Source organism: Myotis daubentonii, chromosome 1, assembly GCF_963259705.1.
Source record: "Myotis daubentonii chromosome 1, mMyoDau2.1, whole genome shotgun sequence".
Classification (NCBI taxonomy): domain Eukaryota; kingdom Metazoa; phylum Chordata; class Mammalia; order Chiroptera; family Vespertilionidae; genus Myotis; species Myotis daubentonii.
The window spans coordinates 211200293-211218957 of NC_081840.1; positions in this window are offsets into that span (position 1 = coordinate 211200293).

Below are 18665 nucleotides of genomic sequence, written 5' to 3' on the forward strand. Positions count from 1 at the left end.
ATAGAGTAAATTGAAGAAACTTTTTTTCACTTAGTACCCAGCTTTTACGCTGACATTCTAAAGACACACAACATTTCATTACAGTGTTTCTGGGATTTAATCACAGAGCTATACCAAAAAACAGACATCACAAAAAACAGCCACTGAGTTTCCATAATAAGTTCATAATCATAATCTCTAAAATCAGTGATTCTAATAAGTGTGTGGTACCCTAGATAAATGTTTAACCATTTATTTATTTTAGATGTTGCTGAGCTTTTAATACACTAATGTGCTTATGAGTCTCTCAGAGACAGAAATACAACATGTCATCGTTTTTAACTAGTTGGCTATGGAACTTATGGTGGCTTTGTAATGTGTTAACTTGGCTAGGCCAAACTACACATCCCAGAATTCCCTTCTCTGTGTGGTTTTGTTAGGGTAGGCCACACAGTCATTCTTGTGGAAGACTTGAAAGCGGACTTTAACCAGCAGTCATTTGTAGTCTCACACATTGCTGCTTCTCTGCTGGCTCATTGACATCAACCCTCCTTCAGCTTCTCCAACTCTTGGGTCAGGTGTACGTTTAGCTCCAAGGTGAAGGGCGCCAGCTTCTCCTAGAGGACACCCAGGCCATCAAAGTCAGAGGCAGTAAGAACTCACATGGGTTCCAGCTGTGCCAAGGGATTTTAGCTAATCCTTGTTCTCTCCACTGTCCATCCATCTCTCCTTCCCGATGACATGTTCTGTGGACTTCAAGCTTCAACAACAGACAAGATGACAACTTTACAGAGATTTCTTAAACAGTTCCCATAATTACATAAGAGAAAATCTCTTGTATATAAACTTGTGATATAATATATGATATTTATATGTGATATTTAATAAATGATATCTAACATTAAACACAGTATAACTCATCACTTGGTTTTGCATCTCTAATTGGGATCCTAGTAGAAACATAACCCTTGAGTCACAGCACACCTAATTGCATCTTTAGAAACAGCACTGCAGAACACTAATTGGGAAATTCTAATGCAGTTGAGTCATTTTTTTGGATGGGGATTTTCCCACTAGTTGTGTTAGAGTAAGTTATCGCATAGCAGCATCTAATCTGCCACTTCACTGTAAGCTGTGATAAGAAATAGCATTTAAGGTTCTGTTGTGGATTGAATTATGTCCTCCAAAATGATATGCTCAAGTCCTAAACCCTGGTACTTGTGAATGTGACTTTTTTGAAAATAGGGTCTTTGGAGATGTAATTAAGAAGTAAGTTAAGATGAGGTCACACTGGATTAGGGTGGGCCCCAAACACAATTACTAGTGTCCTCATAAGACAAGACACAGAGAGAAAATGGTCAAGTGAGTACCAGGCTGAGATTGGAGGTAATCTGCCACAACCGATGAACTTCAAGGATTGCCCACAACCACCAGAAGGTAAAAGAGACAAGGAAACATTCCTCCCAGCGCCTTCAAAGGGAGCGTGGCTTTGCTGTCTCCTTGATTTCAGATTTCTAGGCTTCAGAATTGTGTGATAATAAGTTTCTGTTGTTTTAAGACACCCAATTTGTGATAATTTGTTAAGAGAGTTCTAGGAAACTAATACAGGCTCTCAATTAACTTTCTTGATGCCTGTTCTGGTGGTCAGGGGAGTGACCTCTCACATTTCATAAAATCCATTGCAGGACAATGCTCCAAGGGACCTTGGTGACCATCCAGGAAGTCTCAGTAATTGTGTTCCCTATAAGAAGTATTTTGAATTCAACTCAGGATGGATAGTTTTTTATTATTTCACACCACTCTCAGACCACAGGGGTCCATGCCTGTTTTGTACTGATCTCAGCCTGTCCATAACCAATATTGTGGCTGGACCAGCCCTTATGGTTCTTATTAGGATTGCAGGATACTCTCAGCAATAATCATCAGGAAGCTTACATGGCATACCCGGGGTCACATAACAAGGTCACAGGTACAGTGCAGGCCTAGGGTTCTGCTTTTACTGGGGTCAAGGGTGGGGGCCCAGTGTTTTGTGGGCTCACTCTTTATTGATGAATTTAAAACACAAGAATGGGAATTTCAATCAAGCCTGATCAGTTATAGAAATCAACAAAGATCTCTAAAACAAAGGTTGGGAGTGGGGGTAGAGGGCAGCACCTGGGCCTTTACCTTGTCTTGTGGCTGGTCTTGTGTTTATTCAAGATATTCATCTTAAAAGTGAATGCCTTTTTGAAGGAGATGGCTCACAATCAAAGCATAAGTCAGACACTGCATTACCAAAAGAAAAGCCAATGGTCAGGGTTTACACTACAATGTCCCTCATGCAAGATTCTGGATTGCAAAAGTCCAGGATGCTCTAGAGGGCTGAGGCCAGGGCAGCATCTCCACTAGCCTGACCAGTTATATCTAAACACATGCTCTCTGGGCATGAGACTGACTCTGGACAATTGGTTCTCCTTTGATGTGAGGAAGCACAACCATTTAGAACTGTCAGTTTGGCTGTAGCTCCCAGGTACACTCGAAGAGAGGTCGTGCCTCACCTCCCTTTCTAAACCCTAGTCCTACTACCTTAAGGTTTTTCTGTGTCTTCCTCTCTGACCTGAGAGCTACACCTCTTCCTTTTTCCTCAGCCAGGGTCATTTACCTGAGCCTGCTAGTATAAAAACTTGCTCTGTAGGTGTGCATCTGAGTCTTTCTGACTCAAGCCAATTCTATTTTTGTTTTAATTTCTATGGTGGGTTACAAGTTGAGGGCAGAGGTAGAGGTGGGTGGGTTGTGCAAGGGGTAGAAGAGGCCTACGGGAAAGAAATACAGTTAAGATTTAGAAATATTGTCCTATCACATGAGACTCTCTCCTTCCTTTCTGATCCCTCTCCCTCCTTCTCTTTTATCTCTCTCCCTTCCTATCTTGATCATCCACACATTGATCTTATAATATGAGCCACATCCTTTGTTAACCACTAGACCACTATGATGTTCCATAATTCCTACTTTCTCAGGGCTCACAATCTATCAGTGATACTGACATACAGAATTTACATGTGTCCATTAGGTGATAGGAAGATCCCATCTGTTTCTTGGGGCTCAGTGAGGGTGGGGAGCCGAGCATGCCAACAGAAGAAACAGCTTAGGCCAGACCCTATGGTACAAGAGGAACTGTGTGAGCTGGGACATGTTATGGAGATATTGAGGGATAAGACTAGGAAAGGAGGGTAAGATCTCTGAATAGACTTGAAGGACATACTAAGGAATTTAGAACTATCATTACCAAGTAGGGTGATGTCGGAAGTCCCAAAGTTCTCAAATAAGGACATGATATTGAAAAGTTCCTTTCTAAGGACCTGTACACAACATATACTCCAGTTGAACTATATGCCACAAAGACAGGGACCATGTCCGTTTGGGTTTTGTCTCTCTAGAGCCCACACTGTGCTTGGTGCAGAAATAGCACTCCCCCATTGAATGTTGAGTGAATGAATGAAGCTTAGAGAAGTAATTACATGTGGCCAAAGCCTGACATTTCAATTATGATTCGGGAAGATTTATAAGAGGTAATAGAAAATAAATCAGAGGAACCTGTCCGCTCTGTTCTGTCATCTTTCATATATTTATTCTAAATCCCTCATGCTATGACTAGGCCCAGAGTCCCTTGTTCTCGGTGGAAGTGGAGGGTAGCTGTAGCACCTATCTCATATCATAAACATTGGAGCGCTTGGTGATCATCACTGAATCATCCTCAGTATCTCCAAAAGAAACAATTTCTATTTTTTAAATCACGCCCCCCCCCCCCCCCCAGTCTCATTTTCCAAATACTTAATCTTCTTTGCAGTTGACCTGGATTTTCTGTCGCCTCACCTCTTTTGGCTGCCAGTATCTTGCCTGGAAAAGATACAGCTTCAGCTATAAATTCTCCAAGGCAGCAAATTCTGGCCAAATTACCTTTAGACTAATAAGGAAGGACTAGAAATCAGGGTAGAGAAAATGCTCCATATATAATATTTGGATACTGTTTGAGTTCTGGTCAACAAATTAATAAGAAATTACTGAATTACTATATTACTGACTTGAAAAGAATTAGAATTCAATAAAACACACAATTAAAAATGATAAAAACTGCTTTCTGAGACTGTTTTAAATGAGAGTGCTTACTACGTAGGAGAAACTTTGTGTACTTTACTTATTTTAATTCTCTTGAATTACACTCTACTGTGTGCTTTAAGGCAGTTGTTTTATTTATTTTTATTTTTCAATTACAGTTGACATTCAACATTATATTAGTTTCAGGCGTATATTTATATAACTTACAGAGCAATTTCCCAGTAAGTCTAATACCCACCTGGCACCATACATGATTATTACAATACTAGAGGCCCGGTGCATGTATTCATGCACTGGTGGTGTCCTTCGGCCTGGCCTGTGCCCTCTCGTGATCCAGGATCTCTTAGGAGATGTCAGAGAGCCAGTTTCGGCCCAATCCCCACAGGCCAGACATAGGTACCCCACCAGTGCACAAATCCATGCACTGGGCCTCTAGTATGCATATAAAATCTTTGGTTAATCTCTTCCCACCCTCCCCACTCCCCCCTTCCCTCTGAGATTCATCAGTCTGTTCCATGTTTCCATGCCTGTGTATTGAGTGTCTGCCCCCTGGTTGTCATTATGTGTCAGAGCTACCGGCCACTTAGGCATATATATATATTACGGACTATATTCTCTTTGAATTCTTAAAAGTTAGAGAGCTTAGGTAATATGCCTGCAGTCTTACAGCTAGTGACTGACAGAGTAAGGACTTGAACCCACACCTGTGTGACTAAAACATCAAGGCTCTTTGTGCACCATCCGGAACTTGGGCAGACAATAGAATGAAGAGCCCAGGGTGCTGGACTATCTACTAAAATCGCCATCACCATTTTTTTCTTTGTTTGTTTGTTAATCCTCACCTGAAGATATTTGTCCATTGATTTTTAGAGAGAGTGGAAAGGAGGGGAGAGACACAGAGAGAGAAAAAAAAACATCGATGTGAGAGAGACACATTGATTGGTTGCCTCCTACATGCTCTCCTACCTGGGGCAAGGGATTGGGGATCAAGCCTGCAATAAGCCTGAAACCAAGCATGTGTCCTTGACCAGAATTGATCCCTTGACCCTTCAGTCCACCACCTGATGCTCTATCCACTGAACCAAACTGGCTAGGGTGCCATCACCATTTATTAAACATCTATTAAGGATTAGGCTTTAGGCTAGATCAGTTTCACATAAAATATCAGATATGATTTTACCTATTTTTTTTGCCATAAAGCTCTTTCCTGAGAATTATTATTCCCATTTCACAAAAAACAAAACTGAGGCCCAGATAATTAAAATGGCTCCCTATATATATAGCACTGAGGTGAGTAGTGCTAGATTTCACCTCATTAGACTGACAATTTTGCTACTCTTAGCAATCACGTTCAAAGATGACAAAGCTAATATTCCTACTTCAGATCATTTTCCCCCTAGAGCAGTGGTTCTCAACCTGTGGGTCGTGACCCCTTTGGTGGTTGAACGACCCTTTCACAGGGGTCGCCTAAGACCATCCTGCATATCAGATGTTTACATTATGATTCACAACAGTAGCAACATTACAGTTATGAAGTGAAGCAGGGGATCCCTCGGGGGTGAGGATGACGGGGCCCCAACGCACTAGGGCGTCTGCATGCACGACCCCGGGGACCAGGTTCATTGACGCAGATCCGTTTAATTGAGGAACTACAGGGGTATATATAGCATGAGGGGACCAATCAGAGGGAGACACGTTGCTATAGGCGACCAATCAGAGGGAGACACGTTGCTATAGGCGACCAATCAGAGGGAGACACATTGCTATAGGCGACCAATGGCTGAAAGGCTGGGGTACTATGCATGTGGCTCTAGGAGTTAGTTCAGGCGGGCATTGCTACTTCCTGGTGTGCCGAGGAAGCGTGTCATGGTGGAGTGTGCTCACACCACTGCAACAGCCACAGCGCTGAGACATACTTCCTGAGCTCTACTACAATGAAGTAGCAACGAAAATAATTTTATGATTGGGTCACAACATGAGGAACTGTATTAAAAGAGCCAGAAGGTTGAGAACCACTGCCCTAGAGGGCTAGAACAGTTAATTTAATCAATTTAGTATCTTTTTGAATGGTAGAGGGAATTGAGCGTTTCTCAAACTTTAGTATTTATAAGAATCACTCAGGGTACCTGATTAAAATATATGATTCCTAGACTCCTAGAAATTCTAATTCTATAGGCCTGATGAATTTTAATCTTTATGAGGTACTCCAGCTGTTGCTGATGCAGGTAGTTTAAGCTCTGCCTACATGTAGAGATTGGAATTTTGAGTCTGAATCCCTGGCTCCATCACTACTAGCTTCATTAAGTGAGCAAGTTACTCAATCTCTCTTAGCCTCAGTTTATGTTCCTATAAAATGAGCATGATGATGACATGTACCTCTCGGTCACGTGAGGATTAAACAAAGCAATTCATGCAACATTTAATGTGTTTCTGGCTCATAGTAAAAGCTCAATTAATGCTAACTATTATTATATTCATGATAAGTTAGTCATTTAGAGAAAAAAAAAGAATATTCTCTCTACTAGAAACTTTTTGTCTTTGTGACTATGGACGTGGGAGTTGTGGAAAGAAATTAAACTGTTCCTGGAAAGGTCAGTAATGCAGGCTCCCCCCCAACCCCCACCCCTTTGGGGAATCTTTCTCATATGTTCTATTTCCTTTTTCTTTTGTTAGTGGTATTATTCTATCTTTGAGATGCCAACAGACTCCGTGGAAAGAAATTCCTTTCACATTGATAAACACCAAATGGATCTCTGGTTGATGGGGCTCTCAATTTTCTATAGACCCTGTAAGGGCTGCTGGGAAAATTTCCTTTCCTGGGGCTTTTTAAGAGAAAGGATAATGAAGAAACAAAACTCAGAAAATTTAGAACAACTTTCTCTTCCCTTCACTCACCCAGGTCAGAGATGCCAATACCCCTTTGCCAGACCGAGCCCTGCCCTGGACTAGAAGCATAAAGACAGGAACCACATAGGTTTCCATTCAACCCCTGGGAGTTCAGGGCTGGGGCCAGACTCCCAAGCACAGATTCTGATGAAAATTGACAGTGGATCCTGCCTTCAGTTGGGATAAAATCTTAACTCTTCCACTGTGTATAGGAGTCTTCAAATTTCTTTGTCTGAGTTCTTGCTTACCTTTTAAAATTCCTTTCCTGCCACTCCCATCTGTTTGATCCTCTTTATTTCAGGTTTTGTTGTTGTTGTTGTAGCTTTATTTTCTCTCCATTCTAGAAGTTTTTTAATGCTGTCTCTCTGTCTAAACATTTTTCTTCTGCTATTTCCCCCTTCAGATTGTCTTTGGATCTCACTTGGATGCTCTTTTCTATGAGAGGTCTTCATCAGGAATCATTTGCTCTCCTATGTGTTTCTATAACCTAATAATGGTTGTTCTCACACAGTTAGCAAAATATAACATTACTGACTTTTGTAATTGTCTCCCTTTATTAGATCATTATTACCTTAACTTTGTCTTCTATTCACTTTCTATCCCCAGTACCATGGGGACAGATGCAAAGTAGAAACTCACTATTTACTCTGTGAATACATGTTGTCTCCAAGCATCTGCTGGAGCACCTCCACTAATAGGAGGCATTTCCTCCTGAGGCTGCCGGATTCACTTTCGGAAGGTTCTACTTATTTGAAAGTTCTTCCTGACTCATGAGCTCACATGGGTGGTTCTGTAACCTACCAGGACAGGAAAACGCCACAGTCTTTGAGGCTGAGACCACATTTCTGCTCCTGCCATCATTCCCAGTCTTGGAAAGGCTCTCTGGTGAACGATGCAAGTTCAAAATGAAGACTGCTTTCTGAAGGATAAAGAAGGAATAGATAGAGAAGGAATTGCAAATGTTGAAAGAGTAAAGCTGACATTGCTATTTTCTTATTTTGCAAGCAAGAGAGGCAAAAAGGAGTGCTTTTGGGGTACAGGCAATGGGTGCCCTTCAACAGGTCTCCCAAAGCAGGATGCTCTGTGGATGGAACAATGGAGTTGGGAATTTAACAAGACTTTTAATTGTTCTAGAAAATTCCATTCATGAATGAAGATATTTGGGTGAAGGAGGTAATGCCCTTTACTTTAAAAATGAAGTGAGAACACCAAGAAGGTTATCGCCTACTCTGTTCCAGGTGGTGTAGGGGTTATGACTTGTAGTCCATAAGTTTTTTCCCTCCACCCTAACCTGAGGAGAGAGATTTAATTATAATTTTACAGAAGAGAAACAAATTTCATAAAGTAATTGACCCAAGGTGACACAGTTAATGTAGGGTTGAGACCCTTATTCCACCATTTCCCATCACTTAAAGGAGTTAAATTCATTTCATTTTTATAACATGCAAAGCATATTGTCATTTATATAAACACAATATTTCCAAATATAAGACTCCAGCCCCCTCTCCCCCTTTGGATCACATTTTGTCCTTTAAATTATCCTTATTTGAGAAGTGTGTGTGTGTGTGTGGGGGGGGGGGCGGGAATGAATACAATGGTATCTAAGTGCTAAATTACATAAAACAAAAGGACCAAAAACAGTGCCCTTTTCTTCACTACTGGCTACATGTTTTAACATTGCAATGAAAGCACACACTGAGTTTCTCAACTTCAATCCGAATGTCCCAAGAAAATGCCTGAACATCAGGGATAAATGTATAGGTCTAATGAAACAGCTATTTGAAAACTGATAGAAAGAGAAATCTCTCTACCAGGAACAGTGACCATTTTCTTCAAAATAACGAATGTAAGAGCGTACTGTTTGCCATTATTCTTCCTTTTCCAGGCCCTGAGACACTGAACCGACAGCTTCACTGGGCCTTGGGCAATTATTTTTCGAAGGTGTGACCACTGTCGCTGTCCTATAACTCAAACACCCACAGAGAACAACGGTGTTTGATGAGTCTGAGGGCTGCCAGGAAGCCCTGGTCAGACTGTAGAGAGGCAGCTGTACTCAGAGTTATGGGATCAGATGATGAAGTTATATCTGTCTTTGGCATTAAGATCATAATTTTCATAGAACAAAATTTGGTCCTTGAAAGAGAAGTCACGAAAATGGATATTTAGGGCCCATCCTGGACACGGTCAGGGTGGCAATTATTTTTTTTGTGGTTTCTTTCTAATGTCCTTGAGCTCCTCATTTTCCGGCAACTTGCCAACCAAGGCACCTTTCTGTAGCACCAGACCCAATACCCATTCATTTACCCCCTCTCTTCTCTACATGAACTTGATTCTATTGAAACCAAAACTGCCCTAGCTGGTTTGGCTCAGTGGATAGAGTGTCGGCCTATAGGCTGAAGGGTCCAGGGTTTGATTTCATTTGAGGGCACATGTCTGGGTTGCGGGTTCAATCCCCAGGAGGAGATGTGCAAGAGGCAGCCAGCCAATCAATGATTCTCTCTCATCATTGATGTTTCTCTTTCTCCTTCTCCCTTCCTTTCTGAATTCAATAGATATATTTAAAAGAAAAACACCAAAACCTTTCTTTCCCCCGCCTCAGCCCCATTCCAGATAATTGTGCTAATTTCTAATAAATTCATTAATAAAAGATAATGACATTTAAGAAAACTTGCATTTTAAAGGATTAATCCCAGTGGTGGGAGAAATTTGGGGAATTTCAAGCACAGTCCACAAAAGGACCAAAAACTGTTTTTATTATATACCCAAACTGCACAATCTATACTAATAATAGGGTAATATGCTAATTAGGGCAGATGTCTTCCGGACATCCATCGGATGTCCATCTGGACAAAGCCACAGTGACTGTGAGGCCCAGGGTTCAGGTGGCCATGGGTGCCGGGGTCCAACCCCAGCGGGTCCAGGGGTCCCCAAAGGTGTGGACGGAGTCGGCGAAGAAGGAATGACACAGGGACTTCTCCAGCCAGGTTTGGTTGCCATGTTCTAGTCAGGTTCTCTTGCCAATTTCTGTAGTCAGGTTCAGTCCAGGATCCCTTGCCATGTTCTCCCGCTAGGCTCTGTCTCTAGGCTCCGAGGCCAGTCCCGGTCCAGGATCCTCTGGCATGCTCTCGCCAGCGAAGTTCTTCTGTCTCTAGGCTCCGTGTAGGTTCTGTCTTCTGAATTCTGTCTCCTGAGTTCTGAGTCTTTCTGTCTTGTTACAACTGTATTTATACCAGTTGAGTCAATCCTATCAATCTCTATTACAAAGGTTAGGGCGTTTCTTATCTCCATTCCAGGGAGAAAAGATTATGTAGTTTAAGCATGATTGTTCGTAGTTAAAGGGATTAATTACCCGCCTGGCACTTAGTTGAGGGGTTTTATTCCCTCCCTAACTTCAGGGGAAAATCCCTACCTGGGGATTCAACCTTTCTCGGAGAGGTGACTTTGGTTAAAACACAGCGCCAAGAAGGTGAGCAAACATATTAAGAACTGTATGCCATATATGCCAGGTCCCTTGAAACAGCAAGGATGGACCGGCTCCCGGCACATGGGCTCAGGCAGCTGTGATCCCTGGTGACTGTGAGGCCGGGGGCTCAGGCAGCCATGGGCTCAGGTAGCCATGAGCCCTGGTAGCTGCAAGGCCCAGGGCTCAGGCCTCGCAGCCGCCATGGCTGGCATTGGCAGCAGCAACAAGGTGATGGACAGCGCCTTCCCCTAATCAGCTCAGTCACCTCCCACAGAGGGAGGCTAGACTGTGGCTTAGGCCCGCTCCTTATGGGGAGTGAACCTAAGCCATCAGCAGGGCATCTGCTGAGGGCTCCTGGACTGTGAGAGGGGGCAGGCTGGGCTGAGGGATCCCACCGCCCCCACAAGTGCATGAATTTTTGTGCACTGAGCCTCTCGTCCTATATAATAAAGAACTAATACGCTAATTAGATTGGATGGAGGAATGACCTTCTGGAACAACCAGTGGGTGGGGCCGTGAGGCATCCCCAGGCTGCGAGGACTGAGCCCCTTGCATGAATTTCATGCATCGGGGCCTCTAGTAGAAATATATGAGTCATAACTATAACCTGTATAGGTAATTTAAAAATTTCTAGTAGTTACTTATAAAAGGAAAAAGAAGCAGGAGAAATTAACTTTCACAATGGCATATTTGACCCAATATATTCAAAATATTATCCTTTATATGTATAACCAATATAAAATTATTAATAAGGTACTTTACATTCTTTTTGTTCTAAGTTTTAGAAATCTGATGTGTATGTTATATTCCCAGCACATGCTAATTTGGACGAACCACATTTCAAGTGCTCAAGAGCCACATAGGGATATGGCTACCATACAGGACAGCACAATTATACTCAGAAAAAAGAGCACATTTTCTGTATGTCTGTGTGGAGATATGACACGGAAGGGGGAGGTATGCGTGTGTGACATTATCGAGAGTGTGATGCGATGACAGTTGTGACAACCAAAGTCAGAAGAGTGTGTATGCATTTAATTTCTAGTGGAACTTAGGAGGCAGTGTGGTGTAATAGAAAGACTGTGTAATTTGGACTACGATTGAAACTCTGCCGGGTGCTATTGGCCACATTACATAAACTCTCTGAGCTGCAGGTTACTTATTTATAAAAGAGAGTTAGTAATAACCACTTTAGAAGATTGCTGTTGAGGAACTGAATGATAAAATACACAGGAAAGCACTGAGTGGAGGCTCTCAATGAATGCCAATCTGCCTGTTCGTTTCTCCTCTCCCTCTCAGGACCCTTTACATTTTTTTCTTCTCATCTCCCCACCACTTATCCAAACCTCCTCTACTTAAAATGCTAGTTCAATTCTCATCTTCTCCTTGAAACTTAAGGCTAGGTGATGGATATATGGAAATTTATTATAATAGTCTCCCTACTTTGAAATATACTTGATATTCTTATAACAAAGTTAAAATAAATGTAAGAAGTGTAATTTTCAACTTAAAGACAATGAACAGCAGTGGAAATATTTTAAGGATGAAGTTTTAAGATTATCACTGGTGGCTGTGTAGAGAAAAATATTGCTGGAAATAAAAAGGGATTTCAAATGGAGAGGTAGAAGACTATTATTTCGTCTATAATGGCATCATTAGCTAGTAGGGAAAGTGGATGCATTTAAACATGTAGAATGGAGAATCATCAGATTTGGTGATGGAATATTGTGACATTTCTGGCATGAGCTATGAGGTAGATGGTAGAGAAGGTGAGGAGATAAGAAGAAAATGAGAGTGTGATGTGATAGAAACCAAAGAAAAAGGCAGTCAATGTTGAATGCTGAGAAAAGCTCAAGTGAAATGATCACCAAAATTAGGAAAACAGAAATTATTTGTAACCTTACCTTGAGGACTTTAGGTGGAAGTAATTGGGAGCCAGTTAGTTATAGGTTGGTTCAGTTATAGGCTAAATATTGATGTCTTCTCCCAATTCATATGTTGAGACCCTAACCCTCAATATGATGTCATTAAGGAGGTAGGGCCTTTTGGAGGAAATTAGGTTTAGATGAGGTCATGAGGGTGTAGATAAATTTGTTGATATGGTGTTGGGAATATCTATCCAGTGGCTTCTAGTGTGTGTGTGTGTGTGTGTGTGTGTGTGTGTGTGTGTGTGTGTGTATGAAAACATAAATAGAACAATAGTAAATTTTTATGGATGGTTTATTGACAGCAGGTACTGTTTTAAAAGATTTACGTGTACTTATTTATAACTTACAATAACCTTATGAGGCAGGAACTATTATTCTGTATTTGCCCATAAAGAACTGAGGCACAGAACTGTTCATAAGTTGCATTTAGATAAATTTCTGGAACCTGAATACAAATCTAGACAGTTTTCTCTTAGAGCCCACAATCCTAAATACAAGCTAAGGCCATCCACTGATGTTTAAGGGGACATAGGAGGGTCAGTCATCTAAAGAGAGTGAAAGGCAAAAAGAGTTTCTGCAGATACTGATCGGAATGCACTGATTGTAATAATGTGATAAGATCATACGGGATGTCAAGAGCTCAGCTGAGACTGGGAATTACAAATTGAAAGTGCTATCAATCAACCTGGTGATATGATTTGCTCCAGAGAATCTCAGCCACTTGAATGCAGGCACTGAGAAGACAGACTACCAGGTTTTTCTAAGGTTAGGACTTATCAGGTGTGGCAGAATGACAAAAAGACAATTGAGAGTGTGGGTGGCTGTAATGTTCTACAGGGAAAGAGGCTTAGGGAAATATATTTCTCTTGTTAAAAACCTCCTTCTACTATGGTAATGTTTTTTTCTCTCACTGGTCGTTCCTGACAAAATACTGTTTTAGAGAATTTAGTATACGCTAGTCTTTCTGCTACAGGCTAGGTATGTTGAAGTAGGCCTTTGCTGTTTATCTACTATTAATGCCATCGGTACCAAAGATTTCATCTAAAAAGCAGTGTTTCAGATCTTCAGGTGCCTTTGCTCAGGCCCACCTATTTACTCCTTCTTGGTTACAAGGTCATGTTTTTCATTACTTTCAGATTTCTTTTATGTCACTTACATAACAAGTTAAAATTGGCATCTGAGAAGAATAAAAACCAATTAAATATAAAATTTTATATTCATCATAATGCCCCACCCCAGAACACCTTTACTAATTAAGACTTGTGTAATTGATTAGCTCTGAATAATATTCATGTTTGATTGGACATTAGCTAATCATCAATATACTATGAAAAACTTTTATTATGAGTCTGATGGACTGAAATTGAAGATTGGAATCTGAATCACAAAATTTTGATATAGTTAAGCAATGATATGAATCCTAAGAAATGCTTTTACTTTGAACCTATTAATGCAATGTGTGCACATTGACCAAAGGCTATAGAATTGTTAGAAATATAGAATCTTGGGCATCATTCCAAACCCACTGAATCAGAATCTGCATTTTAATAAGGTTCTCAGGGAATTTATATGTCTATTGCAGTCTGAGAAGTACTGGTCTAGGCCATCATTATAGAAATTAAGTGTTATGATAGATTTAAATGTGAGCTCAGATACAACACCCATTGGCTTTTATGTTTTCCATTTAGAGATGAACTGGCAACATTGATATCTGATATTTTTTTAGATTAAAAGCCTAGTGTGAAAGGAAAATGGGGAAAAAGACCTGGGGTCTCACTTTATTTTAGACTGATGTGAGTAGATATAAAAGCACTCATTCACAATTCTGGTATTATTTTCTTTGTAGTCAGAATCTGGCTTTCCTCTTTTCTTCTGCAATGTTCCATGCTTCTCAACTTAAAATCCCTGACGGGCAAAAGCAATAGTTCCTAGACTCTCAGCAGCCTAATATTTTTTGGGTAGAAAAAGAGTTAACCCAAAAAGACATATCAAATTGGTAGGATTCTTATGATTGAAGAAAATTTGAATATTATTACATGGGTCTACAAGTATTGAAATTGTTGACATTTTTTAAATGATGTGGAAGAATAACGGTATGCTGACTCAGAGTTATTAATATGATTAACCTTCAGCCAAGGCATGTTTGAAGCAAGGAGGTGAATCTGACTCATTACTTTTTGGTTCTGAAGCAAAGAAGGATAATGGCATTTGCTCTGCTCATGCTCTTCCAAACATAGATCACACCAATTATGTCATTATTGCTTCTGAGCTTTTTCTTTTCCATGTGTCTTTATCAAAAGCATTAAATGCCAAGGTGAATGACCAAAAGATAGTGGCCATTCAATATATGGCATTGACCACCGAGCTAAGGTTCTCTTCTTATCAAATATATCTACTGAGAACACATTTGTTTTTTCCTCTCCATGCTTTCTTCTCAGAAGAGAGATAATAAATGAGAGGTCAGAGCACCAGGACAGGCAGCAAAAGGCCTCCAAACAGACAGGCGAAGGCAGTTTCTATCCCTTCCTGCATGACTTTTCTCTTGTCTTTAGGATTTAGGTAGATGCTTTTAGGGCGACAATGCCCTATGGAACAAAAGGGAGAACACTTTACTGCTCAATTATTTTAAGTATTAAAGCCAATTGCCATGGCTTTGAATTAATTTTAGGTAATTAAGATAATTTGTGACTACAAAAATAAATAGCATGTCCATATCACAGATTTAGCAAAGGTAAATACTCCACTGTAATAATAGAAATATTTCTGAACACTCATTATTAATTTAATCCTCAGGGCAACCCATATGAAAGCAAACATTAGATTCCTTGCTCAACATCATGTGATTGGTCAGTGGCATCCTTCCCTAAATTTACTCCCCGTACTCCAGCTCCCTCCACCATTACGAACCTTTTGGTGACAAGGCAATGTGAAGATATTTACCTACGATTTCACCCTTCTCTCCACTCACTCCCTCTCAAACACCTCATAAAGCCCTTTAATACATTAAAAAATGTTTCAAAGTTATGCCCCTCTTAATGTGCAAATAAATTTGGGACTGTATTAGCAATTATGAACAGGAGTTGCTACTTCTCTTTCTCATAGCCACAGGCAAGATATAGATTTAGAACACATATTGTACCCCCAGCTCATAAAGGGAATTAAAACAAACCTTATTTTTTAAAAATTCTTTATTGTTTAAAGTATTACATGAGTCTCCTTTTCCCCCCAGTGACCTCTCCCCCGCCACCCCCGCCCCCAAGCACAAGCCCTCACCCCCCCCCCTACTGTCTATGTCCATGGGTTTTGCTCATATGCATGCATACAAGTCCTTTGATTGATCTCTTACCCCCTCCCCACCCCCCACACACCCAGCCTTCCTTCATAGGTTGTACAGTCTGTTTGATGCTTCTATATATCTGGTTCTATTTTTGTTCATCAGTTTATATTGTTCATTATATTCCACAAATGAGTGAGATCATATTTAAAAAAAAAACCCAAAAACAACAAACAAACCACAAACCTTAGCTGTGAAGGAAGTCCTAAAAAGAGACTTCAAATGTCCCTTCATATACAAATACAACAAACTGAGAAAAGAAAACAAGCAAAGACTCCCTTTGGCAATGCCTCACTTCTAATTTCCTAGAAACTATACTCTCTAATATGTCTCCATTTACAAAAGGAAATGACTAATGAATCAGTGAGCTCTTATGTGGGCTATGTCAGCTATCTTATTTGTTTATCTTTTTTTTCTTTCTTCCCTCTGGGAGATCTTGCCCTAATTCTTATTTTCTTTTTATCCTGCAACCTCACCCTTCCTCCATTGATATTTAACTATTGAATTAATATTTAAACATACCAGTTATCTCCTATCTTAAACAATAATGATAATAATAAATCATACATACATTGCTCAAGCTGTAGTTCTTTTCTCTTCCGCTTTGCAACCAAGCTTTTCAAAAGAGTTGTTGAAAGTTACATTTCTATTCTCTACTCCCCAACCCACTCCAATTTCTCCCCACTGCTTTACCAAACCAGCATTTCCCAAGATCACCAATGACCTTCCCATATCCAAATTCATTTGAAGAAAGTCGATTCTCAATCTACTTTAACTCAGAGCAGCATTTGATATGGCTGACCACTAGCTCTTCTAGAAACTGTCCCCTCCCCTTGTTCATGATACACAGACATCTACATGCCAATACTATCAATAACAATGCATTTATGGAATGATTGCAATGTTCCAGGTACTGTACTAAGCTCTTCATGTGCTTTAACTAATTTATTTCTCAAAACAACTCTTAAAAGTTTAACTTCACCCTTTGCTTTCTCTTAAGTCCCAGAACTGCTTAGAAAATTCCCTTGAGTGTCTTGCAGGCATCTCAAGAGCAAGGTGTCCAACATGGCATTCATCTTTCCCATCAGTCCAGCTAAAACCTGCTCTCTGACATCGCTCCCTAAATTCACGGTATCACCAACCACCAATTATTTGCTCAAGCCAGAAACCCAAGAGCCAATCTTTTATGTTCCTTATGGCTGAACACTAAACCCTATTAATTTCACCTCCCAACTATCTTTCTATTGCTAAAGATACATCAGTGGACTATTCCCTGGCTTCATATACTGAAAATAGTGGGAAAGAAGAGTGAGATGCATGCCCTTATTTCTATGGCTACCTTTTTGGTTTTCCAGAAGCCAATAGAAAGAGTTGTGACAGATAAAATGTAGGATAATTTTTGTCTTACGGTCCCTTTAAGAATCACTCCATCAGAGACATGCCTGATAAGAATATCCTTGGAGTAGCCTTGAATATCACAGCAATGAAAATATAGAAACAATTCAGTTATCAAGCAGGAGAGCAAGGCCTAGGAGAGTTTTCCTATCCTAAGCACCTCATGTCATCCACATAGCATCTGTGTTTGGTTCTAAGGCATCAAAGCCAAGAACTCTTCATCTCCAAATGCCGACAGGACTACCACTGGATGTGGCAACCAGCCAACATGGCCTGACCCTTTCTTGTGGTAAGTGGCCACTACAGGAAATGGTCATCAGTGAAAGAACTAGCTTGATTTGTCTGATGGGACTACATAAATAACGTATTATTTATCTTTAAACAGAAGTAGAAACAGTTTCCTAATTTTTTTATTTATTTATTTTACTCTAAAGGCTTGCTACCAGGCATAGGAATTTATAAGCCATCAAAAAGCCTGTATGGTGGGGCAGATGCATTTAAGCTGAGACACATTCAGATAGGGAAAAGTAGGCAAATGATGCAAGGGAATGTGAGCTTTGGTAACACACTCAGCCAACTGTCCACACATCTCAAGAGTGAGAAATATCTTATATTTTGGAACTACTGAAATCAAGCCCTTTTTTGTGTGGACATAGATGAAAGCTCAAGTGTGATAATACCAGGCAGTAGAGGCTGCCACTTGGAGCAATGCTGATTTATTTTAGGAAAGCTAAGCCAAGGGAAACCCATAATTTTCTAAGGAAGAGCTTTTGCAATCATCTTTAAATGTTCATATGCTAATTCCCATCTTATTTCTATAACTACCCGCTCTAGTGCATGTTTAATGAAAATAAGAGATGATGGCTGTCATATCTTAAGTGAGCTAAATTTTATCTGTGCTGAAAACTACTGTGAAATAATCTCTAATTATAAAGCTGGGAAACAGAACATTTCAGCACATGTGCGTTGAAGGAGTAAGTCCCCAGTTCTTACCACTAGAGCTGTCTTGAAAATCACTCACATCTGCTAAAGGGGGGAAAGATTGAGTTTCTTCATCAGTGCTTAAAAAAAAAAATCTAAATATTTTATAATCATGATGAAGTTTGGCCTGAAGACTTACTTTTCTATGCTGGTGATTACAGACATTTTATTTTACATGCAAAATGTCTCTGATTTGTACAATATCGAATGCAGAAATTATAGAGCATGCCATATATAATTTTGCAATGCCAAATGGATGCCATGTGCCAGGTGTCTTGCTAAATGCCTCACATGTTATTTGCCTTATATTTACTTCCCAGCCAAGATAATGATAAAGTGGCAAAAATTCCACGTAGGATTACCTTGACTAAGAAATTTCCAAAAGATTCAGCCATCTACTTCAAATCTTCAGACAATAACAACACAAATAATAAAAGGCTAGAGAAAAGAACATAAAACTGCTTTTACCTAATATAGAGTTACTTTTAATATTTTAAAGGGTTGGATTTTCATGGATTGGGCAATATGGTATTATTCACTGTTTATCCTTGTACTTCAATAAAATCATCCTATTTATTCTAAATTAAATCATTAATCTATATAT